At 45.5% G+C, this 23,949-nt stretch overlaps 2 long non-coding RNA genes across 2 annotated transcripts; both read left to right on the top strand.

Moving 5' to 3' along the window:
- Positions 1-2,752: 2,752 nt before the first annotated feature.
- LOC138950652 (uncharacterized) lies at positions 2,753-15,416 on the top strand. The gene is made up of 3 exons (XR_011450761.1): positions 2,753-2,787; positions 13,923-13,982; positions 15,302-15,416. It is a non-coding gene; the product is annotated as an uncharacterized lncRNA (long non-coding RNA).
- On the top strand, positions 11,426-13,639 carry LOC138950453 (uncharacterized). The gene is made up of 3 exons (XR_011450664.1): positions 11,426-11,638; positions 11,921-12,057; positions 13,577-13,639. It is a non-coding gene; the product is annotated as an uncharacterized lncRNA (long non-coding RNA).
- Positions 15,417-23,949: the final 8,533 nt, after the last annotated feature.

Here is a 23,949-nt window from a genome sequence, read left to right as displayed (position 1 = left end):
AAAACACGCATACCAGCCTGCAAGGTATCGAAGATTAAACTGTGAGTATTAGAATAGTGATATATATTCAAATGGTAGTTCTGGGTCAATTTGTAAGAAATTGAGACCTCTCTGCATCATTTTCACGGACTTCGGCAGAAAATGGAACGCCACTGTTCACGAGTACAAAACAAGACCTAAGTAACATGGCGGAGGAGCCATATTTAAAAATAAAAAAAATTAGATCAAATGTAGTGATAGAAGGTTCAGGAGTGCCAGTGGCATGAGTCCCCTCTGTCAGTGTCATGCTATCGCTGGCTCCAGCCTTTAAAATGGGATATAGTTTGGTTTGGAAACTAAGGTTAAACAAAATCGAAAGACAATGCAGGGGATATAAACCTAGTTTAGGTTTCTGTCTCCGTCGGCTATTTTGGATGTCCCCGACGTTGCGTGGGGGTAAAAGTTCCTACACAATAAGAAAGGTAACCAGTCAATAGAATGAAAGGTAGAAATATGGAGAAATGTTGTTCTAAATACAATTTAAGTCATTGAGAGGCAGTTCTCACCGTAGTCAATAAACGCAAAAGGCATAGTCACTATAATATAACGATAACGTTGACCACTGAATGGCCAGTTTGAAGAAACAGAAGTTGTAAAGTTTAGGGGTGGGACTTTTCCCGCGGACACAACTTACGAATTCCGCTGGAGTAATCTATTTTTCCGCGTCCCATTTCATCACAGTATCTATAACTTGTTCTTCTTCTACAGCGTTCCAGAATTTTCTGGTTACGTGTGAGCTCGTTTGTCCATTTGGGTTCCCCACACTATACTCTGAGAGCATTAGTCAGCTCACTCCGCTTTCTTTGAGTAGGCATGCTGGGTATTTTCATGTTTCCATAACCCACAGAACTTAGGTTGGGACAGCGACGGGACAATACAGAAAAGAAAAAGAAATCCCATAGATCCCTTGACTTTGGGGTGGCGCGACTCTGTTGCTGCTAGCTTTCCGCTGGGAGGAAGTGACCCGAATTTCCCAGCGACGGGACAATGTAGGAATGAAAAAAAAATCTAAACATACAGTCGCGCTACCCCAAAAGTCAAGGGATTTTGTTTTTCAATTTTGTGCCTTGACTTTGGAGATGACAAGAAAATATCAGACTTAACATTTCTTACATACTGCTTGACTGAAATCTTTACAAAATTAACTATATTCTAACAAGAATGTTGGGGTCCTTTAAGGAACAATTACAGAGAGACAGTTGTCTGATAAGGAAGAGCCAATTAGATTGCCTGTTCAGGTCACATATAATTAACCAACTGTCACGCAATAATGAACGCCTGACCAGGGAGTGCACAACAAGTTAGATTTGATATTCTCCAGGGTTTTTTGGCAATGTGTAGGATCTTGATTATATCCCTTGTCCCCCTGACAGCATAAAATGACGTTTTACGACGCTTAATTCTCATTTTCCTGTTTCAGAGCTCATCCAAGACATAGAGGCTCGGCGGGATTGGTCGGGCTCGAACTTTTCGAGCCCGCCAAGAACGCCGAGCCCAAGCCCTCCGGTCAGCCCGACCCCGGGTCCTCTTGTTTTTAGGATCCTGTCCCTTTCACATGCAGGGCCTTCACATGCAGGACCATCTGGACGCAAGCGAGGACGCCTATTTTTGTCGAGCAGCAGTGGTTTGTTTGTTTGCACTCCATCTCTATTCCAGCACTATAGGCCGTCTTATCTCTCCGATAGAAATAGCGCACTTGCATATATTACTCTGCCATTTCTATTTCAACAATTGTCGTCTGTCTAGTCTCAATGCTCATGTTTTAAGTTAATATTTATGCTTGATTATGCTTAATAATCGTGTGTTTGTCTTAATAGAAATGACGTTTTATGACGCGTAATTCTCATTTTCCTGTTTCAGAGCTCATCGCAGACATAGAGGCTCGGCGGGATTGGTCGGGCTCGAACTTTTCGAGCCCGCCAAGAACGCCGAGCCCAAGCCCTCCGGTCAGCCCGACCGCGTGTCCTCCCGCCTGCAGGGCCATCTTCGCCTGGAGCGTTCAGTCTCTTTGATTGTTTTTAGATTAACTCATATGCCTTTTTGTATATTTGTGCGTCATGTTTGTAACAGTTTTATTGTTGTTGCTTTATATGAGTAAACAGATTTGACAGTTCTAATTGACAAGCAAGTATTGTACGGAGCTGTCATGTGACGATTGTTAGTCATTGCAGCTGTAGAAGAAATACAAATAAATTGTTTTTCTGCTACTTCCAGGTTCTGTGGTTGACTTTCAACGAAAGTTAGTTGACAATGACGTTGCAATGAACAGCCTGAAAGGTAAGTGTGCCGAACAGTTTATGATTTAATCACACCTACACCAATTCCTAGTTACTGCTGACAGTAAAGTAGCAGAACAAAGTTACAATAACAAATTCACATAACAGCCACAAAAACACACTTTTGAATTTCACAACAGGGTCCAATATTCACAAATACAGTACCTATGCGCTATCGTAGTTCCCTGTCTTTGAACAGTAGTCATGCACAGTAACATATTTCCTGTATTGCTTAATGATCGATTTTGTATTCAAAGTAACTCCACTTGCATTTAAAATCTATATTTTGAAAGAACCATGTAAACCAGTGATGTTTTCTTTTTTTAAATTGGATAATGCAGTATTTCAGCTTTTATTTTTTTTAAACTGGTTTAGTGCAAATACCAAATGTGGTTCTTATTTTCTATGTACTGACACTTATGATAATTCTGTCTTTCAGAGTTCCAGAAAAAAATAATTCAGAATCTCAGGCGTGAGTAAAATAATTATTATGGAGTCTTTCAACACAAACACATTGCCAACACCATTTCAGGAGTGCGAGCAGTTTCTCAGTGTCAGTGTCGATCAGCATGTTCCTATGATTTATTAAAGGGATAGACCCAGCTCCCAGACATGTGTTAATTAACACACGCCATGTAGAATTGGGAATAATGTCAGGAATACCTTAAGAGTCTGCTGCACACTCCTTTAATGAAAACCCTTTGACTGAACAGCTCAGATCTTGGCCTTTTTGTATATTTGTGCTTCATGTTTGTGAAAGTTTTGTTTGTTGCTTTATATGAGTAAACGGATTTGACTATTGGAAAGCAAGTTGTGTACAGGAGCTGATGCGAGGATTTAGGTCATTACAGCTAAAGAAGAAATAAAAATAAAATTGTTTTTTCTGCCACTTCCAGGTTCTCTTTGATGACGTCATATCCGGCTTTTTGTACAAGTTGAAGCGGCACTGTCACACCCTCATTTTTCAATCAATTTGATTGAAATTTTGGCAGAGCAATCTTCGACAAAGGCGGGACTTCGGTATTGCATTTCAGCTTGGTGGCTTAAAAATTAACTAATGAGTGAGTTTGGTCATTAAAAATCGGAAACTTGTAATTAAAACTATTTTTTTATTAAACGATCCAAATCTACATTCCTCTTATTCTTCGTCATTTTCTGATTCCAAAAACATATAAATATTTTATATTTGGATTAAAAACAAGCTCTGAAAATTACATATATAAAAATTAATATATGATCAAAATTAAATTTCCGAAATCGATTTAAAAACAACTTCGTCTTATTCCTTGTCAGTTCCTGATTCCAAAAACATATATATATGATATGTTTGGATTAACAACAAGCTCAGAAAGTTAAAACAAAGAGAGGTAGAGAAAAGCGTGCTATGCAGCACAGCGAAACCACTACAGCGCTGAACAGACTCGTCAGTTTCACTCAGTTTTGCACAAGCGGCGGACTACGGTCATTGTGAAAAAAAAGTAGTGCGTTTAGTTTCATTCTGTGAGTTCGACTGAGCTTGACTAAATGTTGTATTTTCGCCTTACGCGACTTGTTTATTGTTTATTATTGTTTATAGTCTCTTCAGCAGTTAATGCTATTCGAGACTGATGCAAGTTTGTTTTCTTTATTGCTGTCAGGGACAGCATCCAGGGTGTCAGCACAGCACGTCAACACAGACTGTGTGATCCTCAGGGTGAAACTACAACAAGCCGGAAGGGATCACAACATTGAAACGGCGGTATATATGCCAGAAGTGTAAAACTTGTGTTCAGGTACAACCCCAAAATGCAATTTCATATGAAATACAACATGAACTGTGTTGATAGTTCTTTGCCACGTATGTGTATCCAATAAAATTTGATGCATTTCTTGCATTATGCCATTCGTTTGTCTTAGTGAAATGAGTGTTTTCCGAGAGGTAATCTGTGTAACGACTGGTGTCACACTTTACCTCACTTCGATCTACATAACGCTCCCAATGAGCTTTAAAGTGGAAACTGGATAAACTACCAAAACGATGCATTCACAATCTATAAAAACCGAGCCAAAATCCGCATTTACTCTGTATAAATTTTGCAAATCAAATTTATTCATGGTGTCACATGATGGATGCACAGGTTACGCTCGAATTGTTATTTAAAGTAACTCCACTTACTCACAATTTAAATTTCTTAAGAACCATGTACAGCAGAGATTGTTTTCTTTTGTAAATCCGAGAATACAGTATTTTTTTTTTGTTTGTTTGTTTGCTTAACGTCCAGCCGACCACGAAGGGCCATATCAGGGCGGTGCTGCTTTGACATATAACGTGCGCCACACACAAGACAGAAGTGGCAGCACGTACAGGCTTCATGTCTCACCCAGTCACATTATTCTGACACCAGACCAACCAGTCCTAGCACTAACCCCATAATGCCAGACGCCAGGCGGAGCAGCCACTAGATTGCCAATTTTAAAGTCTTAGGTATGACCCGGCCTGGGTTCGAACCCACGACCTCCCGATCACGGGGCGGACGCCTTACCACTAGGCCAATCGTGTCAGTCGAGAATACAGTATTTCTGCTTAATGAAAAGATTTTTTTCAAGAACAAAACTGCAGATTAACATTCTGACCAGTTTTCCCCCTTTCTGTTTTCAGTACTAAGCTCAACTCTCGTGGAGTATTCTCAAACAAACTTGGTGTATTTTTAGAAAATTGAGAGTACTCCACACTGCATTTTAACATCCGAGATTTGTAACTTTTTGCAGCCCAGCTAGACAGGATAATGACGCTGATTGTAACTTTTTGCAGTAGATCTTGAGGCTGCGAAAATCAACGCAGAAGATGCCGACAACACTTTGGATGAGGTAGAGGGTGAGTTTCCATTCAATCATTCTCCCGTTGTTTTTGGAACACCCTGTCACTTTTTTCTTCTAAAATTGTATTATACCAGGTTTAAAAAAAAACACACACACACAAAACAACAAAGGCGACAATCATTTCTGGTAGAGTGTACTTGTCACTGTAAAAAAAACTGTCGACAAACTGATGACATAGACTACCAGATGAGCAGCCTGAAAGGTAAGTGTGCTCAACAGTTTATGATTCAGGTTCACCTACCTAATTAATTTTAGATGGGACAAGGCTAATCCCTTTACTTGGACAAATGCCAAATGCAAATGTGTGTTGCCTCAAATAAACGTCAGTCAGTGATTGAAAAGAAAACTAATTCACCATTCTTGATAGACATTCTGCATGAAGCCAGACAGGGTTTGTTTGGTTTTTATTGTTGATTATTGTTTATAGTCTCTTCAGCAGTTAATGCTATTCGAGACTGAAGCAAGTTTGCTTTCTTTATTTCTGTCAGGGACAGTATCCAGTGTGTCAATTCCATGTGATATACAACATGAACTGTGTTGATAGTTCTTTGCCACATAAGCCGGCCAAGGTATGCGTTTCCAATAAAACTTGATGCATTTCTTGCATTATGCCATTTGTTTGTCTTGGTGAAATGAGTGTTGGGCGAGGGGTAACCCGAGTAACGACTGGTGTCACACTTTGGTTACCTCACTTCGATCTACATAACGCTCCCAATGAGCTTCAAAGTAGAACACTGGATAAACTACCAAAACGATGCATTCACAATCTATAAAAACCGAGCCAAAATCCACATTTACTCCACATGTAAATTTCACTATATTTTCTCTCCTGTGCCAATCATGCTTTCTGTAAAAGTCTGAAGCTAACAGCAAAGTCTTTGGGCAGAGAAAGATAATTCACATTCCTTCGGATCAACTGACAATGATTGCTTTCTGTTTACAGATTTCACAAAAAGACGAAAGTTCTGAGTTCCACTGGCACTGAGTCTTGACATCATGGCTGGTAAGTTGTTTTTGATGATTTTCAGGCAACAAAAATGTTATAACAAATCCGTTTTTTAACACCATTTGTGTATTAAAGTGCCCTGGCCACTTGAAAGAGCCTTTGATGGTTTGTTTCAGCCAAGACCTTTTTTTATTTTTATTTGACAGTTAATTAGTCAACTTTCAAGGTGTCCTGTTCACTTGAAAGAGCCTTTGATGGTTTGTTTCAGCCAAGACCTTTTTTATCATTTTTGTTATTATGTTTTACCAAAATGACCCGGCCGCTTGAATGCATGAGCCTTCGGTGATTTATTTTCAGGCATGATAACTTTAATAAATCTCAGATTGTTCACCACGGGTTCTTTGACGATTTTACAACAGTGATTCTTGCACACTTCTCGGCCACTTTAATGAGCCTTTGATGATTTCTTTTTCAGGCGAGACACATTTGATAACCTTCAGATTGTTCATCATACTTCAAAGTACCCCTGCCACTTCACTGAGCCTAATGGTGATTTCCTTTTCAGGCATGACAACTTTGATCATTTTCAGAGTGTTCACCACGGGTTCTTCAACGTTTGTTCAGTAGCGTTTCTTCAAAGTGCCTTGGCCACTTGAATTTTACCCTTGGTCATGTTGTTCCAGACGTCACACTTGAATTTTACCCTTGGTCATGTTGTTTCAGACTCGGACGCTTGTATTTAACCCATGGTCATGTTGTTCCAGACTCAGACGCTTGAATTTAACCCTTTGCAAGGTCATGTTTTTTCAGACTCAGACGCTTCAATCTAACCCTTGGTCATGTTGTTTCAGACTCAGATGCTTGAATTTAACCCTTGGTCATGTTGTTCCAGACTCAGACGCTTGAATTTAATCCTTTGCAAGGTCATGTTTTTTCAGACTCAGACGCTTCAATTTAACCCTTGGTCATGTTGTTTCAGACTCAGACAGAGACGATCTGGTAGACGAGGGGGCTGCCCCCAAGGAAGAGGCGGCGGCTGGAGTGTTCGCCTGGACAGTCGGGTGAGGAGAGGGAGGAGGAGCAGCCCGTGAAGAAGGGATACCAGAAGACGGGGCAATGGCACCCCAGCAAGCGCATCACTGACCAGGATGATGCGGACTTCCACGTCGGGGCCGACCCCCGGGAGCTCAGCTTCACTCCGGACCTGTCCGACCTGGAAGCCTACTGGCACGTCGAGTCAGCAGGTGAGAAGGAGGAAGGCGCGTGGCAAGGCTCCCCAAGAGCGTCCTTTGCTCGCAGGTTTTACTGTATGCCTTTCTGGCAAGCGGCTGAACATTCCATCAAGATAAGTTTTTGTCACTAATTGTTTGTCTGTGCACTTAAAAGACCGTTGGGTCGATATATTTGTGACGGTAACGTATTATTTTATCAACAAACATTCCAACAACTTAGTCCTTTCTTGTTTTTTTATTCTGAATTTTGGAACGTTCAGTCTCTTTGATTGTTTTTAGATTAACTCATATGCCTTTTTGTATATTTGTGCTTCATGTTTGTAAAAGTTTTATTGTTGTTGCTTTATATGAGTAAACAGTTTTGTTTGTTGCTTTAAATGCGTACGTGGATTTGACAGACCTATTGAAAAGCAAGTTTTGTACAGGAGCTGATGCGAGGATTGGAAGTCATTACAGCTGTAGAAGAAATAAAAATTAAATGGTTTTTTTTCTGCCACTTCCAGGTTCTCTCGACGACATTGGTCGACAAATCGATGACAATGACTACCAGATGAGCAGCCTGAAAGGTAAGTGTGCTCAACAGTTTATGATGCAGGTACACTACACCGAATTAATTTTAGATGGGACAAGGCTATCCCTTTATTTGGACAAATGCCAAAATGTGAGTTGCCTCAAATGAATGTCAGTCAGTGATTGAAAAGGAAAACAATTCACCATTCTTGATAGACATCCTGCATGAAACCAGACAGGTTGGTTTTTTTTGTTTTTTTATTGTTTATTATTGTTTATCGTCTCTTCAACAGTCAATGCTATTCGAGACTGATGCAAGTTTGTTTTCTTTATTGCTGTCAGGGACAGCATCCAGGGTGTCAGCACAGCACGTCAACACAGACTGTGTGATCCTCAGGGTGAAACTACAACAAGCCGGAAGGGATCACGACATTGAAACGGCGGTTTGAATATGCCAGAAGTGAAAAACCTGATGTGTTCAGGTACAACCCCGAAATGCAATTTCATGTGAAATACAACATGAACTGTGTTTAGTATTCTCTTAACTCTATCAGAGAGATAAGACAAGACTACAATGGTAGAATATAGATGCATTGCAAAGCAAACTTACCACTGCTGGTGTAGTAGAAAAATGCTGCTCTTTTCATTTTTGGTTCCGAGGGTGATTGCGCCGCGGATGATGGCGCCGATTGCGCCAAGGATAGTGCAGGCCTGAGCACCCAGAGAACTGGGTGGACTCGGTGGTGGCGGCAAGCTTGAGGCTGGAGACCCTGGGCTCACCCGCCGCCAGGTCCTCCAGTTTTCTCTGTAACTCCCTCAGTTGAGGCAAAGAACTAATAGCACCTCAACACCGACTGTGTGATCCTGAGGGTGAAACTACAACCAAGCCGGATGGGATCTAGACATTGAAACGGCGGCCATTTTGAATAAGCAGGAGGTGTACAATCCAAAGTCTTAGCGTTGCACTCTGACAAGCAACACTGCAAGCAGCATGTCGAATGGCAAGTTGTTTTATTGTCTATATTTCTTTGTTGTTTTAACTAAACAATTCTAGGTGGCAGTGAGAACAGTACTCTTTGCTTCACGGGTCTTCAAACAAGACTTTCGCGAGAATCTAAGCTGGGGTAATATTATTTAGTATTGGTTAGACTATCGCCTATGACAACATGTTATAATGTCAGTATTGGAAATTAGGTCGACTGTGTATGACGCTCAATGCTCATTTCCCCGTTTCAGACGCTTGAATTTAATCCTTTGCAAGGTCATGTTTTTTCAGACTCAGACGCTTCAATTTAACCCTTGGTCATGTTGTTTCAGACTCAGACAGAGACGATCTGGTAGACGAGGGCCCCGGGGGGGGCTGCCCCCAAGGAAGAGGCGGCGGCTGGAGTGTTCGCCTGGACAGTCGGGTGAGGAGAGGGAGGAAGAGAGGGAGGAGGAGAGGGAGGAGGAGCAGCCCGTGAAGCAGGGATATCAGAAGACGGGGCCATGGCACCCCAGCATGCGCATCACTGACCAGGATGATGCGGACTTCCACGTCGGGGCCGACCCCCTTCAGCTTCACTCCGGACCTGTCCGACCTGGAAGCCTACTGGCACGTCATGTTAACTTCATGTTCGTAAAAGTTTTATTGTTATTGCTTTATATGAGTAAACAGATTTGACAGTTCTATTAGAACAGCTCAGATCTTGGCCTTTTTGTATATCTGTGCTTCATGTTTGTGAAAGTTTTTTTTGTTGCTTTATATGAGTACGTGGATTTGACAGACCTATTGAAAAGCAAGTTTTGTACAGGAGCTGATGCGAGGATTGTAAGTCATTACAGCTGTAGAAGAAATAAAAATAAAATTGTTTTTTCTGCCACTTCCAGGTTCTCTCGACATCGGTCGACAAACTCAGATGACATAGACTACCAGGTGAGCAGCCTGAAAGGTAAGTGTGCTCAACAGTTTATGATTCAGGTTCACCTACCTTCAATTAATTTTAGATGGGACAAGGCTATCCCTTTACTTGGACAAATGGCAAAATGTGTGTTGCCTCAAATGAATGTCAATCAGTGATTAAAAAGAAAACCAATTCAACATTCTTGATAGACATCCTGCATGAAACCAGACAGGGTTTGTTTATTTTTTTATTGTTTATTATTGTTTATCGTCTCTTCAGCAGTTAATGCTATTCGAGACTTATGCACGTTTGTTTTCTTTATTGCTGTCAGGGACAGCATCCAGGGTGTCAGCACAGCACGTCAACACAGACTGTGTGATCCTCAGGGTGAAACTACAACAAGCCGGAAGGGATCACGACATTGAAACAACGGTTTGAATATGCCAGAAGTGTAAAACTTGTGTTCAGGTACAACCCCAAAATGCAATTTCATGTGAAATACAACATGAACTGTGTTTAGTATTCTCTTAACTCTATCAGAGAGATAAGACAAGACTACAATGGTAGAATATAGATGCATTGCAAAGCAAACTTAATTACCACTGCTGGACGTAGTAGAAAAATGCTGCTCTTTTCATTTTTGGTTCCGAGGATGATGGCGCCGCAGATGATTGCGCCGAGGATAGTGAGGCCTGAGCACCCAGAGAACTGGGTGGACTCGGTGGTGGCGGCAAGCTTGAGGCTGGAGACCCTGGGCTCACCCGCCGCCAGGTCCTCCAGTTTTCTCTGTAACTCCCTCAGTTGAGGCAAAGAACTAATAGCACCTCAACACCGACTGTGTGATCCTGAGGGTGAAACTACAACCAAGCCGGATGGGATCTAGACATTGAAACGGCGGCCATTTTGAATAAGCAGGAGGTGTACAATCCAAAGTCTTAGCGTTGCACTCTGACAAGCAACACTGCAAGCAGCATGTCGAATGGCAAGTTGTTTTATTGTCTATATTTCTTTGTTGTTTTAACTAAACAATTCTAGGTGGCAGTGAGAACAGTACTCTTTGCTTCACGGGTCTTCAAACAAGACTTTCGCGAGAATCTAAGCTGGGGTAATATTATTTAGTATTGGTTAGACTATCGCCTATGACAACATGTTATAATGTCAGTATTGGAAATTAGGTCGACTGTGTATGACGCTCAATGCTCATTTCCCCGTTTCAGACGCTTGAATTTAATCCTTTGCAAGGTCATGTTTTTTCAGACTCAGACGCTTCAATTTAACCCTTGGTCATGTTGTTTCAGACTCAGACAGAGACGATCTGGTAGACGAGGGACCCGGGGGGGGGGCTGCCCCCAAGGAAGAGGCGGCGGCTGGAGTGTTCGCCTGGACAGTCGGGTGAGGAGAGGGAGGAGGAGAGGGAGGAGGAGAGGGAGGAGGAGCAGCCCGTGAAGAAGGGATACCAGAAGACGGGGCAATGGCACCCCAGCAAGCGCATCACTGACCAGGATGATGCGGACTTCCACGTCGGGGCTGACCCCCGGGAGCTCAGCTTCACTCTGGACCTGTCCGACCTGGAAGCCTACTGGCACGTCATGTTAACTTCATGTTCGTAAAAGTTTTATTGTTATTGCTTTATATGAGTAAACAGATTTGACAGTTCTATTAGAACAGCTCAGATCTTGGCCTTTTTGTATATTTGTGCTTCATTTTTGTGAAAGTTTTGTTTGTTGCTTTATATGAGTACGCGGATTTGACAGGAGCTGATGCGAGGATTGTAAGTCATTACAGCTGTAGAAGAAATAAAAATAAAAATAAAATTTCTGCCACTTCCAGGTTCTCTCGACGACATTGGTCGACAAATCGATGACAATGACTACCAGATGAGCAGCCTGAAAGGTAAGTGTGCTTAACAGTTTATGATTCAGGTTCCCCTACACTTAATTAATTTTAGATGGGACAAGGCTATCCCTTTACTTGGACAAATGGCAAAATGTGTGTTGCCTCAAATGAACGTCAATCAGTGATTGAAAAGAAAACCAATTCACCATTCTTGATAGACATCCTGCATGAAGCCAGGCAGGGTTTGTTTGTTTTTTATTGTTTATTATTGTTTATGGTCTCTTCAGCAGTCAATGCTATTCGAGACTGATGCAAGTTTGTTTTCTTTATTGCTGTCAGGGACAGCATCCAGGGTGTCAGCACAGCACGTCAACACAGACTGTGTGATCCTCAGGGTGAAACTACAACAAGCCGGAAGGGATCACGACATTGAAACGGCGGTTTGAATATGCCAGAAGTGTAAAACTTGTGTTCAGGTACAACCCCAAAATGCAATTTTATATGAAATACAACATGAACTGTGTTCATAGTATTCTCTTAACTCTATCAGAGAGATAAGACAAGACTACAATGGTAGAATATAGATGCATTGCAAAGCAAACTTACCACTGCTGGACGTAGTAGAAAAATGCTGCTCTTTTCATTTTTGGTTCCGAGGATGATGGCGCCGCAGATGATTGCGCCGAGGATAGTGAGGCCTGAGCACCCAGAGAACTGGGTGGACTCGGTGGTGGCGGCAAGCTTGAGGCTGGAGACCCTGGGCTCACCCGCCGCCAGGTCCTCCAGTTTTCTCTGTAACTCCCTCAGTTGAGGCAAAGAACTAATAGCACCTCAACACCGACTGTGTGATCCTGAGGGTGAAACTACAACCAAGCCGGATGGGATCTAGACATTGAAACGGCGGCCATTTTGAATAAGCAGGAGGTGTACAATTCAAAGTCTTAGCGTTGCACTCTGACAAGCAACACTGCAAGCAGCATGTCGAATGGCAAGTTGTTTTATTGTCTATATTTCTTTGTTGTTTTAACTAAACAATTCTAGGTGGCAGTGAGAACAGTACTCTTTGCTTCACGGGTCTTCAAACAAGACTTTCGCGAGAATCTAAGCTGGGGTAATATTATTTAGTATTGGTTAGACTATCGCCTATGACAACATGTTATAATGTCAGTATTGGAAATTAGGTCGACTGTATGACGCTCAATGCTCATTTCCCCGTTTCAGACGCTTGAATTTAATCCTTTGCAAGGTCATGTTTTTTCAGACTCAGACGCTTCAATTTAACCCTTGGTCATGTTGTTTCAGACTCAGACAGAGACGATCTGGTAGACGAGGGCCCCGGGGGGGGCTGCCCCCAAGGAAGAGGCGGCGGCTGGAGTGTTCGCCTGGACAGTCGGGTGAGGAGAGGGAGGAAGAGAGGGAGGAGGAGCAGCCCGTGAAGAAGGGATACCAGAAGACGGGGCAATGGCACCCCAGCAAGCGCATCACTGACCAGGATGATGCGGACTTCCACGTCGGGGCCGACCCCCGGGAGCTCAGCTTCACTCCGGACCTGTCCGACCTGGAAGCCTACTGGCACGTCGAGTCAGCAGGTGAGAAGGAGGAAGGCGCGTGGCAAGGCTCCCCAAGAGCGTCCTTTGCTCGCAGGTTTTACTGTATGCCTTTCTGGCAAGCGGCTGAACATTCCATCAAGATAAGTTTTTGTCACTAATTGTTTGTCTGTGCACTTAAAAGACCGTAACTTAGTCCTTTCTTGTTTTTTTTATTCTGAATTTTGGAACGTTCAGTCTCTTTGATTGTTTTTAGATTAACTCATATGCCTTTTTGTATATTTGTGCTTCATGTTTGTAAAAGTTTTATTGTTGTTGCTTTATATGAGTAAACAGATTTGACAGTTCTAATTGACAAGCAAGTATTGTACGGAGCTGTCATGTGACGATTGTTAGTCATTGCAGCTGTAGAAGAAATACAAATAAATTGTTTTTCTGCTACTTCCAGGTTCTGTTGACGACATTGTATGGAAACTTCGACAAAATGACCGTGCGATGGACAGCCTGAAAGGTAAGTGTGCCGAACAGTTTATGATTTAATCACACCTACACCAATTCCTAGAGTCTGCTGCACACTCCTTTAATGAAAACCCTTTGACTGAACAGCTCAGATCTTGGCCTTTTTGTATATTTGTGCTTCATGTTTGTGAAAGTTTTGTTTGTTGCTTTATATGAGTAAACGGATTTGACAGACCTATTGGAAAGCAAGTTGTGTACAGGAGCTGATGCGAGGATTTAGGTCATTACAGCTGAAGAAGAAATAAAAATAAAATTGTTTTTTCTGCCACTTCCAGGTTCTCTCGACATCGGTCGACAAACTGATGACATAGACTACCAGATGAGCAGCCTGAAAGGTAAGTGTGCTCAACAGTGAGCCGAGGTTGATTGCACCGAGGACGGAACCAGGGGTGATGGCACCGAGGACAGAGCCGAGGTTGATGGCACCAAGGACGGAACCAGTGGTGATGGCACCGAGGACAGAGCAGAGGGTGCTGGCACCGAGGACGGAACCAGGGGTGATGGCACCGAGGACAGAGCAGAGAGTTCTGGCACCGAGGACGGAACCAGGGGTGATGGCACCGAGGACAGAGCAGAGGGTGCTGGCACCGAGGACGGAACCAGGGTTGAAGGCACCGAGGACGGAGCAGAGGGTGCTGGCACTGAGGACGGAACCAGGGGTGATTGCACCGAGGACAGAGCAGAGGGTGATTGCACCGAGGACAGAGCAGAGGGTGATTGCACCGAGGACAGAGCAGAGGGTGCTGGCACCGAGGACAGAGCAGAGGGTGATTGCACCGAGGACGGAACCAGGGGTGATTGCACCGAGGACGGAGCAGAGGGTGCTGGCACTGAGGACGGAACCAGGGGTGATGGCACCGAGGACAGAGCAGAGGGTGCTGGCACCGAGGACAGAGCCGAGGTTGATTGCACCGAGGACGGAACCAGGGGTGATGGCACCGAGGACGGAGCAGAGGGTGATGGCGCCGAGGACGGAGCCAGGGGTGATGGAGCCACGGGTGATGGCGCCGAGGGTGATGGCGCCGCCGGTGATTGCGCCGCGGGTGATTGCGCCGAGGATAAGGCCTGAGCACCCAGAGAACTGAGTGAACTGGGTGGACTCGTTGGTGGCGGCAAGCTTTCCTTTACACGCTGGATCAGCCTGACTTCGCGGCGGATTTGAACGAAATGTGTATGACTTGTTAGGCAGGACACTAAATAAACTTTTTGGTGTAAAAAATGTAAAATATCATTCTGTTTAAGTTACCGTTTTGACGATTTAAAGTGAATCATGCCGTCAAAAAACGCCATTTTTGAGGGTAGGCGTGGTCACGGACCTCTGACGTCATACCCAAATACTGCTCAGATTCCAGAAACACATTTTTAAACACTGTGTGATCCTCAGGGTAAAACTACAACAAGCCGGAAGGGATCATGACATTGAAACGGCGGTTTGAATATGCCAGAAGTGTAAAACTTGTGTTCAGGTACAACCCCGAAATGCAATTTCATGTGAAATACATTGAAAAGAAAACCAATTCACCATTCTTGATAGACATCCTGCATGAAGCCAGACAGGGTTTGCTTGTTTTTTATTGTTTATTATTGTTTATTGTCTCTTCAACAGTCAATGTATTCAAGACTGATGCAAGTTTGTTTTGTTTATTGCTGTCAGGGACAGCATCCAGGGTGTCAGCACAGCACGTCAACGCAGACTGTGTGATCCTCAGTGTGAAACTACAACCAAGCCGGAAGGGATCATGACATTGAAACGGCGGTTTGAATATGCCAGAAGTGTAAAACTTGTGTTCAGGTACAACCCCAAAATGCAATTTTATATGAAATACAACATGAACTGTGTTGATAGTTCTTTGCCACATAAGCCGGCCAAAGTATGCGTTTCCAATAAAACTTGATGCATTTCTTGCATTATGTCATTTGTTTTATCTTAGTTTGTTTGTTTGTTTGCTTGCTTAACGCCCAGCCGACCAGGAAGGTCCATATCAGGGCTGTGCTGCTTTGACATATAACGTGCGCCACACACAAGACAGAAGTCGCAGCACAGGCTTCATGTCTCACCCAGTCACATTATTCTGACACCGGCCAACCAGTTCTAGCACTAACCCCATAATGCCAGACGCCAGGCGGAGCAGCCACTAGATTGCCAATTTTAAAGTCTTAGGTATGACCCGGCCGGGGCCCGGTTCGAACCCACGACCTCCCGATCACGGGGCGGACGCCGTACCGTTTGTCTCAGCCAAATGAGTGTTTTCCGAGGGGTAACCTGTTTAACGACTGGTGTCACACTTTGGGTACCTTGGTGTATTTTCAGAAAATTGAGAGTACTCCACACTACAATTTAACATCCGAGATTTGTAACTTGTTGCAGCCCAGCTAGACAGGATAATGGCGCTGATTGTAACTTTTTGCAGTGGATCTGGAGGATGGAGGGTGAGTTCAATCTCTTTGATTGTTTTTAGATTAACTCATATGCCTTTTTGTATATTTGTGCTTCATGTTTGTAAAAGTTTTATTGTTGTTGCTTTATATGAGTAAACAGATTTGACAGTTCTACTGACAAGCAAGTATTGACTGGAGCTGATGTGACGATTGTTTGTCATTGCAGCTGTAGAAGAAATACAAATAAATTGTTTTTCTGCTACTTCCAGGTTCTCTCGACGGCATCATTCGACAAATCGATGACAATGACTACCAGATGAGCAGCCTGAAAGGTAAGTGTGCTCAACAGTGAGCAGAGGGTGATTGCACCGAGGACGGAACCAGGGGCGATTGCACCGAGGACAGAGCAGAGGGTGCTGGCACCGAGGACGGAACCAGGGGTGATGACACCGAGGACAGAGCAGAGGGTGCTGGCACCGAGGACAGAGCCGAGGTTGATTGCACCGAGGACGGAACCAGGGGTGATGGCACCGAGGACAGAGCAGAGGGTGATTGCACCGAGGACAGAGCAGAGGGTGCTGGCACCGAGGACGGAACCAGGGGTGATGGCACCGAGGACAGAGCAGAGGGTGCTGGCACCGAGGACAGAGCCGAGGTTGATTGCACCGAGGACGGAACCAGGGGTGATGGCACCGAGGACTGGAGCTGATGTGACGATTGTTTGTCATTGCAGCTGTAGAAGAAATACAAATAAATTGTTTTTCTGCTACTTCCAGGTTCTCTCGACGACATCGGTCGACAAATCGATGACAATGACTACCAGATGAGCAGCCTGAAAGGTAAGTGTGCTCAACAGTGAGCAGAGGGTGATTGCACCGAGGACGGAACCAGGGGTGCTGGCACCGAGGACGGAACCAGGGGTGATTGCACCGAGGACAGAGCAGAGGGTGCTGGCACCGAGGACGGAACCAGGGGTGATGGCACCGAGGACAGAGCAGAGGGTGCTGGCACCGAGGACAGAGCCGAGGTTGATTGCACCGAGGACGGAACCAGGGGTGATTGCACCGAGGACAGAGCAGAGGGTGCTGGCACCGAGGACAGAACCGAGGTTGATTGCACCGAGGACGGAACCAGGGGTGATTGCACCGAGGACAGAGCAGAGGGTGCTGGCACCGAGGACGGAACCAGGGGTGATTGCACCGAGGACAGAGCAGAGGGTTCTGGCACCGAGGACGAAACCAGGGGTGATTGCACTGAGGACAGAGCAGAGGGTGCTGGCACCGAGGACAGAGCCGAGGTTGATTGCACCGAGGACGGAACCAGGGGTGATGGCACCGAGGACAGAGCAGAGGGTGATGGCACCGAGGACGGAACCAGTGGTGATGGCACCGAGGACAGAGCAGAGGGTCCTGGCACCGAGGACAGAGCCGAGGATGATTGCACCGAGGACGGAACCAGGGGTGATCGCACCGAGGACGGAGCAGAGGGTGATTGCGCCGAGGACGGAGCCAGGGGTGATGGAGCCACGGGTGATGGCGCCGAGGGTGATGGCGCCGAGGATAAGGCCTGAGCACCCAGAGAACTGAGTGAACTGGGTGGACTCGGTGGTGGCGGCAAGCTTTCCTTTACACGCTGGATCAGCCCGACTTCGCGGCGGATTTGAACGAAATGTGTATGACTTGTTAGGCAGGACACTAAATAAACTTTTTGGTGTAAAAAATGTAAAATATCATTCTGTTTAAGTTACCGTTTTGACGATTTAAAGTGAATCATGCCGTCAAAAAACGCCATTTTTGAGGGTAGGTGTGGTCACGGACCTCTGACGTCATACCCAAATACTGCTCAGATTCCAGAAACACATTTTTAAACACTGTGTAATCCTCAGGGTAAAACTACAACAAGCCGGAAGTGATCTCGACATTGAAACGGCGGTTTGAATATGCCAGAAGTGTAAAACCTGTTGTGTGCAGGTACAACCCCAAAATGCAATTTCATGTGAAATACATTGAAAAGAAAACCAATTCAACATTCTTGATAGACATCCTGCATGAAACCAGACAGGGTTTGTTTATTTTTTTATTGTTTATTATTGTTTATCGTCTCTTCAGCAGTTAATGCTATTCGAGACTGATGCAAGTTTGTTTTCTTTATTGCTGTCAGGGACAGCATCCAGGGTGTCAGCACAGCACGTCAACGCAGACTGTGTGATCCTCAGGGTGAAACTACAACAAGCCGGAAGGGATCACAACATTGAAACGGCGGTATATATGCCAGAAGTGTAAAACTTGTGTTCAGGTACAACCCCAAAATGCAATTTCATATGAAATACAACATGAACTGTGTTGATAGTTCTTTGCCACATAATCCGGCCAAGGTATGCGTTTCCAACAAAACTTGATGCATTTCTTGCATTATGCCATTTGTTTGTCTTAGTTTGTTTGTTTGTTTGCTTGATTAACGCCCAGCCGACCAGTAAGGGCCATATCAGGACGGTGCTGCTTTGACATATAACGTGCGCCACACACAAGACAGAAGTCGCAGCACAGGCTTCATGTCTCACCCAGTCACATTATTCTGACACTGGCCAACCAGTTCTAGCACTAACCCCATAATGCCAGACGCCAGGCGGAGCAGCCACTAGATTGCCAATTTTAAAGTCTTAGGTATGACCCGGCCGGGCCGGTTCGAACCCACGACCTCCCGTTCACGGGGCGGACGCCGTACCGTTTGTCTTAGTGAATCGAGTGTTTTCCGAGGGGTAACCTGTTTAACGACTGGTGTCACACTTTGGGTACCTTGGTGTATTTTCAGAAAATTGAGAGTACTCCACACTACATTTTAACATCCGAGATTTGTAACTTGTTGCAGCCCAGCTAGACAGGATAATGGCGCTGATTGTAACTTTTTGCAGTTGATCTGGAGGATGGAGGGTGAGTTCAGTCTCTTTGATTGTTTTTAGATTAACTCATATGCCTTTTTGTATATTTGTGCTTCATGTTTGTAAAAGTTTTATTGTTGTTGCTTTATATGAGTAAACAGATTTGACAGTTCTACTGACAAGCAAGTATTGACTGGAGCTGATGTGACGATTGTTTGTCATTGCAGCTGTAGAAGAAATACAAATAAATTGTTTTTTCTGCCACTTTCAGGTTCTCTCGACGACATTGGTCGACAAATCGATGACAATGACTACCAGATGAGCAGCCTGAAAGGTAAGTGTGCTCAACAGTGAGCAGAGGGTGATTGCACCGAGGACGGAACCAGGGGTGCTGGCACCGAGGACGGAACCAGGGGTGATTGCACCGAGGACAGGGCAGAGGGTGCTGGAACCGAGGACGGAACCAGGGGTGATGGCACCGAGGACAGAGCAGAGTGTGCTGGCACCGAGGACAGAGCCGAGGTTGATTGCACCGAGGACGGAACCAGGGGTGATTGCACCGAGGACAGAGCAGAGGGTTCTGGCACCGAGGACGGAACCAGGGGTGATGGCACCGAGGACAGAGCAGAGGGTGCTGGCACCGAGGACAGAGCCGAGGTTGATTGCACCGAGGACGGAACCAGGGGTGATGGCACCGAGGACAGAGCAGAGGGCGATGGCACCGAGGACGGAACCAGGGGTGATGGCACCGAGGACAGAGCAGAGGGTGCTGGCACCGAGGACAGAGCCGAGGATGATTGCACCGAGGACGGAACCAAGGGTGATCGCACCGAGGACGGAGCAGAGGATGATTGCGCCGAGGACGGAGCCAGGGGTGATGGAGCCACGGGTGATGGCGCCGAGGGTGATGGCGCCGCGGGTGATTGCGCCGAGGATAAGGCCTGAGCACACTGGGTGGACTCGGTGGTGGCGGCAAGCTTTCCTTTACACGCTGGATCAGCCTGACTTCGCGGCGGATTTGAACGAAATGTGTATGACTTGTTAGGCAGGACACTAAATAAACTTTTTGGTGTAAAAAATGTAAAATATCATTCTGTTTAAGTTACCGTTTTGACGATTTAAAGTGAATCATGCCATCAAAAAACGCCATTTTTGAGGGTAGGCGTGGTCACGGACCTCTGACGTCATACCCAAATATTGCTCAGATTCCAGAAACACATTTTTAAACACTGTGTAATCCTCAGTGTGAAACTACAACCAAGCCGGAAGGGATCATGACATTGAAACGGCGGTTTGAATATGCCAGAAGTGTAAAACTTGTGTGCAGGTACAACCCCAAAATGCAATTTCATGTGAAATACATTGAAAAGGAAAACAATTCACCATTCTTGATAGACATCCTGCATGAAACCAGACAGGTTGGTTTTTTTTGTTTTTTTATTGTTTATTATTGTTTATCGTCTCTTCAGCAGTTAATGCTATTCGAGACTTATGCACGTTTGTTTTCTTTATTGCTGTCAGGGACAGCATCCAGTGTGTCAGCACAGCACGTCAACACAGACTGTGTGATCCTCAGGGTGAAACTACAACAAGCCGGAAGGGATCACGACATTGAAACGGCGGTTTGAATATGCCAGAAGTGTAAAACTTGTGTTCATGCAGGTACAACCCCAAAATGCAATTTCATATGAAATACAACATGAACTGTGTTGATAGTTCTTTGCCACATAAGCCGGCCAAGGTATGCGTTTCCAATAAAACTTGATGCATTTCTTGCATTATGTCATTTGTTTGTCTTAGTTTGTTTGTTTGTTTGTTTGCTTAACGCCCAGCCGACCACGAAGGGCCATGTCAGGGCGGTGCTGCTTTGACATATATAACGTGCGCCACACACAAGACAGAAGTCGCAGCACAGGCTTCATGTCTCACCCAGTCACATTATTCTGACACCGGCCAACCAGTTCTAGCACTAACCCCATAATGCCAGACGCCAGGCGGAGCAGCCACTAGATTGCCAATTTTAAAGTCTTAGGTATGACCCGGCCGGGGCCCGGTTCGAACCCACGACCTCCCGATCACGGGGCGGACGCCGTACCGTTTGTCTTAGTGAATCGAGTGTTTTCCGAGGGGTAACCTGTTTAACGACTGGTGTCACACTTTGGGTACCTTGGTGTATTTTCAGAAAATTGAGAGTACTCCACACTACAATTTAACATCCGAGATTTGTAACTTTTTGCAGCCCAGCTAGACAGGATAATGGCGCTGATTGTAACTTTTTGCAGTTGATCTGGAGGCTGCGAAGAACAGCGCGGAGGATGCAGATAACACAGTGGATGAGATGGAGGGTGAGTTCAGTCTCTTTGATTGTTTTTAGATTAACTCATATGCCTTTTTGTATATTTGTGCTTCATGTTTGTAAAAGTTTTATTGTTATTGCTTTATATGAGTAAACAGATTTGACAGTTCTATTGACAAGCAAGTATTGTACTGAGCTGATGTGATGATTGTTTGTCATTGCAGCTGTAGAAGAAATACAAATAAATTGTTTTTCTGCTACTTCCAGGTTCTCTCGACGACATCGGTCGACAAATCGATGACAATGACTACCAGATGAGCAGCCTGAAAGGTAAATGTGCCGAACAGTTTATGATTTAATCACATCTACACCAATTCCTAGAGTCTGCTGCACACTCCTTCAATAAAAACACTTTGACTGAACAGCTCAGATCTTGGCCTTTTTGTATATTTGTGCTTCATTTTTGTGAAAGTTTTGTTTGTTGTTTATATGAGTAAACGGATTTGACAGACCTATTGAAAAGCAAGTTTTGAACAGGAGCTGATGCGAGGATTTAGGTCATTACAGCTGAAGAAGAAATAAAAATAAAATTGTTTTTTCTGCCACTTCCAGGTTCTCTCGACATCGGTCGACACACTGATGACATAGACTACCAGATGAGCAGCCTGAAAGGTAAGTGTGCTCAACAGTGAGCCGAGGTTGATTGCACCGAGGACGGAACCAGGGGTGATGGCACCGAGGACAGAGCCGAGGTTGATGGCACCAAGGACGGAACCAGTGGTGATGGCACCGAGGACAGAGCCGAGGGTGATGGCACCGAGGACGGAACCAGTGGTGATGGCACCGAGGACAGAGCCGAGGTTGATGGCACCAAGGACGGAACCAGGGGTGATTGCACCGAGGACAGAGCAGAGGGTGCTGGCACCGAGGACAGAGCCGAGGTTGATTGCACCGAGGACGGAACCAGGGATGATTGCACCGAGGACAGAGCAGAGGGTGCTGGCACCGAGGACAGAGCCGAGGTTGATTGCACCGAGGACGGAACCATGGGTGATGGCACCGAGGACAGAGCAGAGGGTGATGGCACCGAGGACGGAACCAGTGGTGATGGCACCGAGGACAGAGCAGAGGGTGCTGGCACCGAGGACAGAGCCGAGGTTGATTGCACCGAGGACGGAACCATGGGTGATGGCACCGAGGACAGAGCAGAGGGTGATGGCACCGAGGACGGAACCAGTGGTGATGGCACCGAGGACAGAGCAGAGGGTGATGGCACCGAGGACGGAACCAGTGGTGATGGCACCGAGGACAGAGCCGAGGGTGATGGCACCGAGGACGGAACCAGTGGTGATGGCACCGAGGACGGAACCAGTGGTGATGGCACCGAGGACAGAGCCGAGGGTGATGGCACCGAGGACGGAACCAGGGGTGATGGCACCGAGGACAGAGCCGAGGGTGATGGCACCGAGGACGGAACCAGGGGTGATTGCACCGAGGACAGAGCAGAGGGTGCTGGCACCGAGGACAGAGCCGAGGTTGATTGAGCCGAGGACGGAACCAGGGGTGATGGCACCGAGGACAGAGCAGAGGGTGATGGCACCGAGGACAGAGCAGAGGGTGCTGGCACCGAGGACAGAGCCAAGGATGATAGCACCGAGGACGGAACCAGGGGTGATCGCACCGAGGACGGAGCAGAGGGTGATTGCGCCGAGGACGGAGCCAGGGGTGATGGAGCCACGGGTGATGGCGCCGAGGGTGATGGCGCCGCGGGTGATTGCGCCGAGGACAGCCTGAGCACCCAGAGAACTGGGTGGACTCGGTGGTGGCGGCAAGCTTTCCTTTACACGCTGGATCAGCCTGACTTCGCGGCGGATTTGAACGAAATGTGTATGACTTGTTAGGCAGGACACTAAATAAACTTTTTGGTGTAAAAAATGTAAAATATCATTCTGTTTAAGTTACCGTTTTGATGATTTAAAGTGAATTATGCCGTCAAAAAACGCCATTTTTGAGGGTAGGTGTGGTCACGGACCTCTGACATCATACCCAAATACTGCTCAGATTCCAGAAACACATTTTTAAACACTGTGTAATCCTCAGGGTGAAACTACAACAAGCCGGAAGGTATCACGACGTTGAAACGGCGGTTTGAATATGCCAGAAGTGTAAAACCTGTTGTGTGCAGGTACAACCCCAAAATGCAATTTCATGTGAAATACATTGCAAAGAAAACCAATTCACCATTCTTGATAGGCATCCTGCATGAAGCCAGGCAGGGTTTGTTTGTTTTTTATTGTTTATTATTGTTTATGGTCTCTTCAGCAGTCAATGCTATTCGAGACTGATGCAAGTTTGTTTTCTTTATTGCTGTCAGGGACAGCATCCAGGGTGTCAGCACAGCACGTCAACACAGACTGTGTGATCCTCAGGGTGAAACTACAACAAGCCGGAAGGGATCACGACATTGAAACAACGGTTTGAATATGCCAGAAGTGTAAAACTTGTGTTCAGGTACAACCCCAAAATGCAATTTCATGTGAAATACAACATGAACTGTGTTGATAGTTCTTTGCCACATAAGCCGGCCAAGGTATGCGTTTCCAATAAAACTTGATGCATTTCTTGCATTATGTCATTTGTTTGTCTTAGTTTGTTTGTTTGTTTGTTTGCTTAACGCCCAGCCGACCACGAAGGGCCATATCAGGGCGGTGCTGCTTTGACATATAACGTGCGCCACACACAAGACAGA

This window comes from Littorina saxatilis, linkage group LG16, assembly GCF_037325665.1.
Source record: "Littorina saxatilis isolate snail1 linkage group LG16, US_GU_Lsax_2.0, whole genome shotgun sequence".
NCBI classification, from domain to species: Eukaryota; Metazoa; Mollusca; class Gastropoda; order Littorinimorpha; family Littorinidae; genus Littorina; species Littorina saxatilis.
This window is presented reverse-complemented; position numbering and strand designations above follow the sequence as displayed.